Source organism: Ornithorhynchus anatinus, chromosome 4 (assembly GCF_004115215.2).
Source record: "Ornithorhynchus anatinus isolate Pmale09 chromosome 4, mOrnAna1.pri.v4, whole genome shotgun sequence".
Classification (NCBI taxonomy): domain Eukaryota; kingdom Metazoa; phylum Chordata; class Mammalia; order Monotremata; family Ornithorhynchidae; genus Ornithorhynchus; species Ornithorhynchus anatinus.
In genome coordinates this window covers 92,361,882-92,372,015 of record NC_041731.1, presented here as the reverse complement: position 1 = coordinate 92,372,015, position 10,134 = coordinate 92,361,882, and positions in this window count along the sequence as shown.

Here is a 10,134-nt window from a genome sequence, read left to right as displayed (position 1 = left end):
TTCCCTCTCAAAACAAGCTTACAGTCTGGAGAGAGAGAGAGACAGATATATGAATAAATAAATGAATCGATAAATTAGAGTTTTCCAATTTAACCAGCTCTTTTGTCTCTTTTCATGGGCATGACTCACAAATACTAAGATTAGAACATCAAAATATCAAGAAGAAGGAACTCATTAGGAAGTAGGTTTTTTCCTGTTAACATGCACATGTTCCCTCTCCATCAGACAATTTACAATGTGTATATATGTACATATTTCTTATTTTATTGATTTCATTAATGATGTGTATATATCTATCATTCTATTTATTTATCTTGATGTTATTGATGCCTGCCAACTTGTTTTGTTTTGTTTTGTTGTCTGTCTCCCCCCTGCTAGACTGTGAGCCCATTGGGTAGGGATTGTCGCTATTTGTTGCTGAATCCGAATTGTACTTTCCAAATGCTTAGTACAGTGCTTTGCACACAGTAAGTGCTCAATAAATACGATTGAAGGAATGAATCGGACAGCTCCCAGCTGCTCCCTTCCTTTTTTTTTTTTTTTTTGGTATTTGTTAAGCGCTTACTATGTGCCGAGCACTGTTCTAAGCGTTGGGGTAGACACAGGGGAATCAGGTTGTCCCACGTGGGGCTCACAGTCTTAATCCCCATTTTACAGATGAGGTAACTGATAATAATAATAATAATGTTGGTATTTGTTAAGCGCTTACTATGTGCCGAGCACTGTTCTAAGCGCTGGGGTAGACACAGGGGAATCAGGTTGTCCCACGTGGGGCTCACAGTCTTAATCCCCATTTTACAGATGAGGTAACTGAGGCACCAAGAAGTGAAGTGACTTGCCCAAAGTCACACAGCTGACAAGTGGCAGAGCCGGGGTTTGAACCCATGACCTCTGACTCCAAAGCCCGTGCTCTTTTCCACTGAGCCACGCTGCTTCTCCCAGCATGCCCTCCACACTGCCAGTTCTATGGGTTGAAACACACTGTGGGCAGGGAATGTCTACCAAATCTGTTGTTTTGTACTCTTTAGACTGTAAGCTCGTTGTGGGCAGTGAATGTGCCAACTTATTGTTACATTGTACCCTTCCGAGAGCTTAGTATCGTGCTCTGCACACAGTAAAAAACTCCAGCGGTTGCCCATCCACCTTTGTTTCAAACAAAAACTCCCCTCCACTGACTTTAAGGGCACAAACCTTGACCCCTTCTACCTCACCTCATTTCTCTCCTTCTCCATCCCAGCCCGCACACTTCACTCCTCTGGCGCTAACCTTCTCACTGGGCCTCCATCTCGTTTGTCTCACCACCGACCCCTAGCCCAAGTCCTGCCTCTGGCCTGGAAAGCCTTCCCTCCTCTAACCCAACAGACGACCACTCTCCCTCACTTCAAAGCCATATTGAGGGCACATCTCCTCCAAGAAGCCTTCCCCAACTAAGCCCTCATTTTTTTCTTTTCAAGTCCCTCTATCACCCTGATTTGCTCCCTTTGCTCTTCCCCCTTCACAGCACCACAGCACTTATATGCATATCTGCAATTTTATTTATTTTATTGATGTCAGTCCCCCACCCTCTAGACTGTAAGCTCATTGTGGGCAGGGAATGTCACTATTTTCGTATTGTATTTTCCCAAGTCCAAAGTACAGTGCTCTGCACACGGTAAGAGTTCAATAAATATCATTGAATGAATGAATGAAGTGATTGAATGAGTGAATATGCTGCCATGCACTTAGTTAAGTGTGCTGCACACAGTAAGCATTCAATAAATAGCACTGATTGATTGAACCTTTGTTAGGTATTCAGTGAGCATCTCTCTACCAGATGGCTATGTGACTCGGGGGCGCTCCATATCACAGATATGAGGGCCCTTGGTATCCTCATAATAATAATAATGATATTTGTTAAGCACTTACTATGTGCCAAGCACTGGGGTAGATATAGGGTAATCAGGTTGTCCCACGTGGGGGTCCCAGTTTTAATCCTCATTTTACAGATAAGGTAACCGAGGTACAGAGAAGTTAAGTGACTTGCCCAAAGTCACAGAGCCGATAAGTGGTGGAGCCGGAATTAGAACCCATGACCTCTGACTCCCAAGTCCACGTTTTTTCAACTAAGCCACGCTGCTTCTCTATCCTCTCTCTGGGACCTCCTGCTGCATCCCTGGATATCTGCACCAGCTCTCCTCTGCCCCGTGAGGAACCTCCAACCTGGCCTGCCCAACGCCAGTGGGACAGAGAAGACCATTAGCAGTCTGAAATTCTGTTTCTCCTACTAGAAAATCCACAAACCTTTTTTTTTGTCTTTATGATTTTTTAGTATTTTTCTTTCATTTCTCCCTATGTTGCCAGTCTCCTCTCCCCCTTTTATGAGCCCTCTGAAGAACAGGAACCATATCTAATCCCCCCTAAGTATTATTTCCCATATCTTAACATGATGCATACATTAGTCATTTAATAAATGCTATTACTAAAACTATTACTAAACCCACCAAAGGCAGTTGGATAGGGACTTTATTTTAATGCCAGTAAGACTTCCAAGACCTCCTAAAACTGTATTCTGGAGTTCATGAAGGTGTCAGAGACTTGCTTATTTTATTTTTAGGTATATGAAAACCTAATCATTTGCACAGTCCTCTGGGTGCATGCATAAGAAAATAGAACAATCCCAAGGTGGCGAATGTTAAAATGTCAGTGAAAGTTCTCTTACCTAAAAAACTCTCCTTCCACCCAATTTTCCCCAGCAACTTGAAGTCATGAATAAGGAAAAAAACGGAGGCTGTAGAAATAAGAAGACAAATATATTTCTTCAGGCGTTCCTGGTTTTCCCAGTTTAAGAGAAAAATTCACCTGCCCTCCACCTCCCAAATCCAAAATCATTTGGTGTCTATATTCAGTGTTCCTGTCTTTGACTGGGTGCCCAGATCACTGACAGCCAATGTCTTTCCCCAGGTTGTTGCATGTAACTGGAGTCTAACATTAGTGTATCATATTCATTTGGACTTTTTTTTGAAAATGAATTGTGATATTGATGATGGACGGGAGAATACTGAGTTGTCAACACCCACTATCTCAAGTTTCTCTCCTCCAATTTTAATAATAATAATAATGATATTTACTAAGCACTCACTGTGTCAAGCACTGTTCTAAGCACTGGAGTAGATACAAAGATCTTCAGGTTAGACACAGTCTCTGTCCCACCTGGGGTAAAATTCCCAATTTACACATGATGTACCTGAAGCACAGAGAAGTTAAGCGACTTGTCCGAAGTCATACAGCAGACAATTGGCAGACCGGGAATTAGAACCCAAGACCTTCTCACTTGTAGGCCTGTGCTCTAACCACGAGGCCATGCTGCTTCCTTCCCCTTCACTCCACGGAAACCATGCTCTCAGAGGTCACAAATGAGCTCCTTCTTGCCAAATCCAACAGCCTAATACTCCTCGACCTCTCAGCTGCTTTCAACACTGTCTACCACCCCCTTCTCCTGGAGACATTATCCAACTTTGAATTCACAGACACTGTCCTCCCCTAGTTTTTCTCCTTTCTCTCTGGCCTCTTATTCTCAGTCTCAGTCACATAGCCTCCTCTGCATTCCCCCCTGCCTTAAATGTGGGAGTCCCCCAAGTTTCAGTTTTTGCTCCTCTTCTATTCTCCTTCTACATCCATTCCCTTGGAGCCCTCATTCACTCCCATGGCTTCAATTCCCGCCTCTATGCAGATGATTCACAAATCTCCATCTCCAGCCCTGATCTCTCTCCCTCTCTGCAGTCACACATTTCCTCCTGCCTTCAAGATATCTCCACTTTGAAGTCCCGCTGACACACAGACTGAACATGTCCAAAACAGAACTCCTCATCTTCTCACCCAAACCCTCTCCTCCCTCTTTCTCATCACTGAAGACAGTACCACCATCTTTCCTGTGTCACTAACCCAAAACCTTGGCATTCATTACCCTTGACATATCTCTCATTCAATCCACACATTCAATCATTCAATTTTGTTGGTTCAACCTTCCCAACTTTGCCAAAATCTGATCTTTCCTCTCCATCCAACCCGCTACCATGTTAATCCAAGTGCTTATACTATCCCACTTTGATACTACATCAGCCTCCTTGCTGACTTCCCTGCATCCTGTCTCCAATCTATGCTTCACTCTGCTGCCGGGATCATTTTTCTACAAAAATGTTCAGCCCATGATTTTGCACTCCTTGAGAACTTCCAGTGGTTGCCCATCCACTTCCATATTGAACAGAAAATTATTTACCATCTGCTTCAAAGCACTCAATCACTTTGCCCTCTCCTACCTCACCCTGCTGCTCTTCTATTATAAACCTTCCTTCACACTTCGCTTCTCTAATGCCTACCTACTCACAGTACCTCAATCTGGCTGAGATATCTCACTCATGTCCTGCTTCAGGCCTTCAACACCCTCCCTCTTCGTATCTGGCAGAAAATTAGTCTCCCCACCTTCAAAACCTATTGAAGACACTCCTCCTCCAAGAGACCTTCTCTGGCTAAGCCTTCATTTCCTCTTCTCCCACTCCGTTCTGTGGCTCCCTGATTTGCCCCCCAGCCCCACAACCCTTATATATACTTACCCATAATTCATTTATTTATATTAATGTCTGTTTCCCCATCTACCTGTAAGCTCGTTGTGGGTAGGAAATGTGATGATCAACTTTGTCATACTGCTATATCGTACTCTCCCAAGCTTTTAATACAGGTTGTGCACACAGTAAGTGCTCAGTAAATACAACTGATTGATTGATTCTTGGAGTCCATTTTCTTTCCTGTAATTGCTGCCCTGTCTCATCATTCTGTCTTGTACTTTCCCTTTCCTTAAACCATTGTGAAGATAATTGTTCATACTTGTTATCTGTCTTCTAAGGAAATTTGTTCTCTTTTGATTATTTTCTCCTTTCATGTTCCCTGTGACTTATTCAACTTCCAGGGTGAACTTCAGAAGACAGTCTTCTGCCTTTTAATTCTTGTATTAAAATTACATATTGGAATACAACTCTGGATTTAATTATTTTTCAGTATAAAAAGCAGTTGTCCTTTGAATTCTTCCTTATCTTCATTCAGAACCAAAGTTGAATGTCATATTTTCTGTCATGGGCACCCTGTCACTTAGATAATTTTTGGTTGCTTTCTAACAGTTTGCTTTTAATCTTGGCATTCAGGTTGGTATCTGAATGTAATATGCACATGCTTGACTTTATCATTTTTCAAAATAGATTTGCTTTTTCTCCAGCTCTCTTTTTGGAGTCTCTCATGCTCAGGCTTGTACTACGTTATTTTGAACAAAATTCAATCTGTAAACTCAAACACCTAGACAACCCACTATGACCTCTGCTAAAGATGTCCATTTGTCCGTAGGGTTTTGGAGCTCCGGCTGAGTGTTTTCTTAATTGAGGTGTTCAATCTAACTTCTGGCATCTGTGGATCCAAGCACCAACTCGAAATGGGAAGAGTCCACATTTCTGAAACATAAGGCTCTTGGAAAGAGGAGGGGGAGGAGGGGAAACAGGGAAGTTTTCTGAGCCTGAGAAGGTAGTTTGGAGGAAAAATAAGTACTGCCAATGAAAGTGGGATCTCTGGCTCTAAAGAAGGCCAAAAGGCTTCTTGACAATCCACTGTAAATACTTGCTAAATACTAAGGTGCAATAATAAGAATAAGAATTATGGTATTTGTTAAGCAATTACTGCGTGCCTGGCACAGTACTAAGCAGCGGGGAGAGATTGGGTTGGACACAGTCCCTGTCCCGCATGGCGTTCACAGTCTTAATCCCCATTTTACCAGTGAGGGAACTGAAACACAGAGAAGTGGAATGACTTGCCCAAGGTCACACAGCAGACAAATGGCAGTGCTGGGATAACCCTGTGCTGTGCCCCATTTCCAGATGGGTGTGTGGGAGAACAGCTTGCTTTAATCCAGGCCATGGTAAATCACTCTTCCCATGGCTTTTGATAGTTCTGGTCTCCCAGACTCCAGAGAGAGGGCTAACTGTCAACCCCCACTTCTCCCAAACCAATCTGGTCTATGGGAGGGTGAGGCCTACCTGTTCACCTGTTAGAACATCAGTCTGACTTCAATCAATCAATCGATAGGGTATTTATTGAGTAGTTATTATGGGCAGAGCAATATACTAAGCGCTTAGGAAACTACAATAAAACAGAATTAGCAGACATGCTTCCTGCCCGTGACAGGTTTACAGAATGAAGTCCCCAAGATATTCTGGGTTCTCCCGGACCCCGTGCTTATGACAAGGAGTTCTTTTTAAGAGAGTGGGCAGATTTTGGTTAGTTTAAATCCTATAAAAAGGTGATGCCAGGAGATGATAATCAAGGGGTAACTGACTGAGAGCTCACCTCCTGCAGGAAGCCTTCCCAGACTGAGCCCTCCTTTTCCCTCTGCCCCTCTTCCCCTCCACGTTACCCCTACTCTCTCCCTCTGCTCTACCACCTTCCCCACCCAACAGCACTGGTGTATATTTGTATGTATTATTTATTACTCTATTAATTTCTTTAATGATGTGTATATATCTATGATTCTATTTGACACATTTTACCATCTATTTTGATAATAGATATAATAGATATAATGAATAATAGATATAACACCATCTATTTTGATAGTAGTGATGCCTATCTACTTGTTTTGTTTTGCTGTCTATCTCCCCTTTTAGACTGTGAGCCTGTTGTTGGTCAGGGATTGTCTCTATCTGTTGCCCAGTTGTACATTCCAAACACTTAGTACAGTGCTCTGCACAAAATAAGCTCTCAATAAATACCATTGAATGAATGAATGAATGGTATTCATTAAGTGCTTACCATGTGCCACGTGCTCTAATAAATACGAGATAAATATCAGACACTATCTGGTGTGTAATATCTTCCTGAGGTACAGCATGGCCTAATGGAAAGAGAACTGGCCTGGGAGTTGAGGAGGTGAGTTCTAATCTCTACTGGGCCACTTATCTACAGTATGACCCCGAGCAAGTCACTTCACTTCTATGTGCCTCAGTTTTCTCATCAGTCAACTGGCGATTCAATACCTTTTTTCCCCTCCTACTTAATAATAATAAATAATAATAATGCTGGTATTAGTTGAGCACTTACTATGTGCCAAGCACTGTTCCATGCACTGAAGTAGGTACAACTTAATCAGGTTGATCACGGTCCCTGTCCCACATGGGGCTCACACTCCTAATCTCCATTTTACAAAAGAGGTAACTGAGGCCCAGAGAAGTGAAATGACTTGTCCAAGGTCACCCAGCAGAAGACATGTGACAGAGCCCAGATTAGAACCCAGGGTCCTCCTGGCTCCCAACCCCATGCTCTATCCACTAAGCCATGATGTCTCATGTAGGACAGGGATTGCGTCCACTTGATTTACCTGTGTCTGTCCCAGATCTTGGAACAGCGCTTGACATATACTAAGAGCTTAGCAAATACCATAATAGAAATGATAAACAAGTCAGTAATACCAAATGGGGCTCACCATCAAATGGAGAGGAAGAATAGATATTTAGCACTCATTTTAGAGATGAAGGAAGAGAAGTGAAGCAGTATTGTCTAGTGGTTAGAGCACAGGCTCGGGAGCTAGATAGACCTGGGTTCTAATCCCAGCTTCTCCACTTGTCTGTGTGTGACCTTGGGCAAGTCACTGAACTTCTCTTTGCCACAGTTATCCCGTCTGTAAAATGGGGACTAAGGTTGTGAGCCCCATGTGGGATGCAGCCTGGGTCTAACCTGATTACTTTATATCTACCCCAGTGCTTAGAACCGTGCCTGGCACCTAGTAAGCACTTAACAAATACCATAAAAATAAGAGGGAACTGAGTCACAGAGAAGCTAAGGAAATGCACAAGGTCACGTAACAGGGAAGAGACAGAGCTGGGATTAGAACCCAGATCCTAAATCTCTGGACCTTGCAATTCTTACTAGACCACGCTGCTTCTCACATATTAAGCAAACAGCCACTCTGGGGTCATGCAGGCAGATGTCAAAGTCTGACTTTCCCAGGTAGGGCAAGCCATCAGTCAGTCATCTCTACTTATTGAGCTCTTACTGTGTGCAGAGCACTATACTGAGTGCTTGGGTGAATACAATATAACAATAGATAGAGAAGCAGCATGGCTCAATGGAAGAAGTCCGGGCTTGGGAGTCAGAGTTCATGGGTTCGAATCTCAGCTCTGCTACTTGTCAGCTGTATGACTGTGGGCAAGTCACTTCACTTCTCTGTGCCTCAGTTCCCTCATCTGTAAAGTGGGGATTAACTGTGAGTCTCACGTGGGACAACCTGATGACCCTGTATCTACCCCAGCGCTTAGAACAGTGCTCTGCACATAGTAAGTGCTTAACAAATACCAACAAATACCAACATTATTATTCTCAACCCACAGTGTGCTTACTCTCCCCAGTATGGGATGCCAACTGAAGGGCTTCTGGTCTGCTTTTATGCACATATCTGTAATTTATTTTTATATTATTGTCTGTTTCCCTCTTTAGTCTGTAAGCTTGCTGTGGGAAAGGAACATGTGCCTCACATACCCCATTTGTAAAATGGAGGTTGAGACTGTGAGTACCACGTGGGACGGGAACTGTGTCCAATCTGATTTGTTTGTATCCACCCCAGTGATTACTATAGTGCCTGGCACATAGTAAATGCTCAACAAGTGCAAGAATTATTATTATAATTATTAACAGCTTGGTTATACTGTTTTCTTCCAAGTGCTTAGTAGAGTTCACTGCACACAGTAAGTGCTCAATAAATATGACTGATTGATTGGTCATTGACACAACGTCTGGGGACACCCAGAATATCTTGAGGACCCCATTCTGATTTCTGCCTGCTGGTGAGAAGGCAGACTTCACCCTTTTCCACAGACAGGTGGGTTTGGGACCGTGGAGATTGTCTGCTGGCCCTCTTTTCAGAGTTTGAAAGACCAGGGCTACCAAAAGCTGATTCTGCTGGAAATGGTGCAGATCACAGGGCTCGTGCACTTTAATATTTAGCAAGAATAGGATGGTGCCTTCTCAAATCTGTCAGCAAGGAAGCAATGTTCCCTCATTTTCTATGACAATCTACAGTTTTATCAAGATTACAAATTATTTTTTGCAGTTTATGGCTTAATTAGTTGCACTTTCATTTGGGAGTTTTTGTACTGTCAGTAGGCAAGTATGCTTTATTGGGCTTTTTTTTTTTGATTGATTATTGTTCCTATGTTACTGGTAATTATTGACTTGGCTCAGTTTTGAGCTCTTATGGGAATTCAGAATGGATCGATAGTGGGCCTGTTGGATTTGTTAGTCATAAATATGACTTATTTTTCAAATGCTTGTTACAGTATTTCAGTACTACCTAAATGACACACATCCATTTATTCATAAGTAGTAGTCTCCTCTGCAGCTTAATACCTTCTGGTTCAGGGGAAAAATATACATATTTACTAATCTTCCAAGTAGCATTTTGCTACGAGGGAAGCCGTGTGGCCTATTGGGAAGAACATGGGTCTGTGGCCAAAGGACCTGCATTCTAATCTCAGTTCTGCCATTTGCTTGCTGTGTGATTTGGAACGAGGCCCTTAATTTCTCAGTGACTCAGTTTCCTCACCCGTAAAACAGAGATTTAAATACCTGTTGTCCCTCATACTTATGGTGGGACCGGGACAGTGTCCAATACGACCATCTTGTTTCTGTCTCAGTCCTTGGCACGTGGGAAGCACTTAAACACCACAAGTATTATAATTATTACTAGAAGGCAGAAAGGTGCTGGTTTAGAAGAAGAAAGTCATCTTTTTGGCATAGTGCCAACTTATTCGTGGGAGACCATTCAGTGAAAATGCTCACCACGCCTCCCTTCATCTTGCTTCTAATTCAGAAATATTGAAAGACTGAAACAGTTGCCTTCGAATCTAGTGAGGCCACATTTATTTATGCATTTGAAAAAAATCTCAACTTTATATTCAGAAATTCAGATTTATTTAAAAACATTGCATCTATTTTCCTTTCCAACAACCCACACACATCCATCAGCCTCCACAAATGCTACCCTGAATGTTGTATGGCTTCCAACTGTCTTTCCTGAAAGTTGAAGATCTAGTGGCAATTTTTTTTTTTAATACAACTGATCTCATT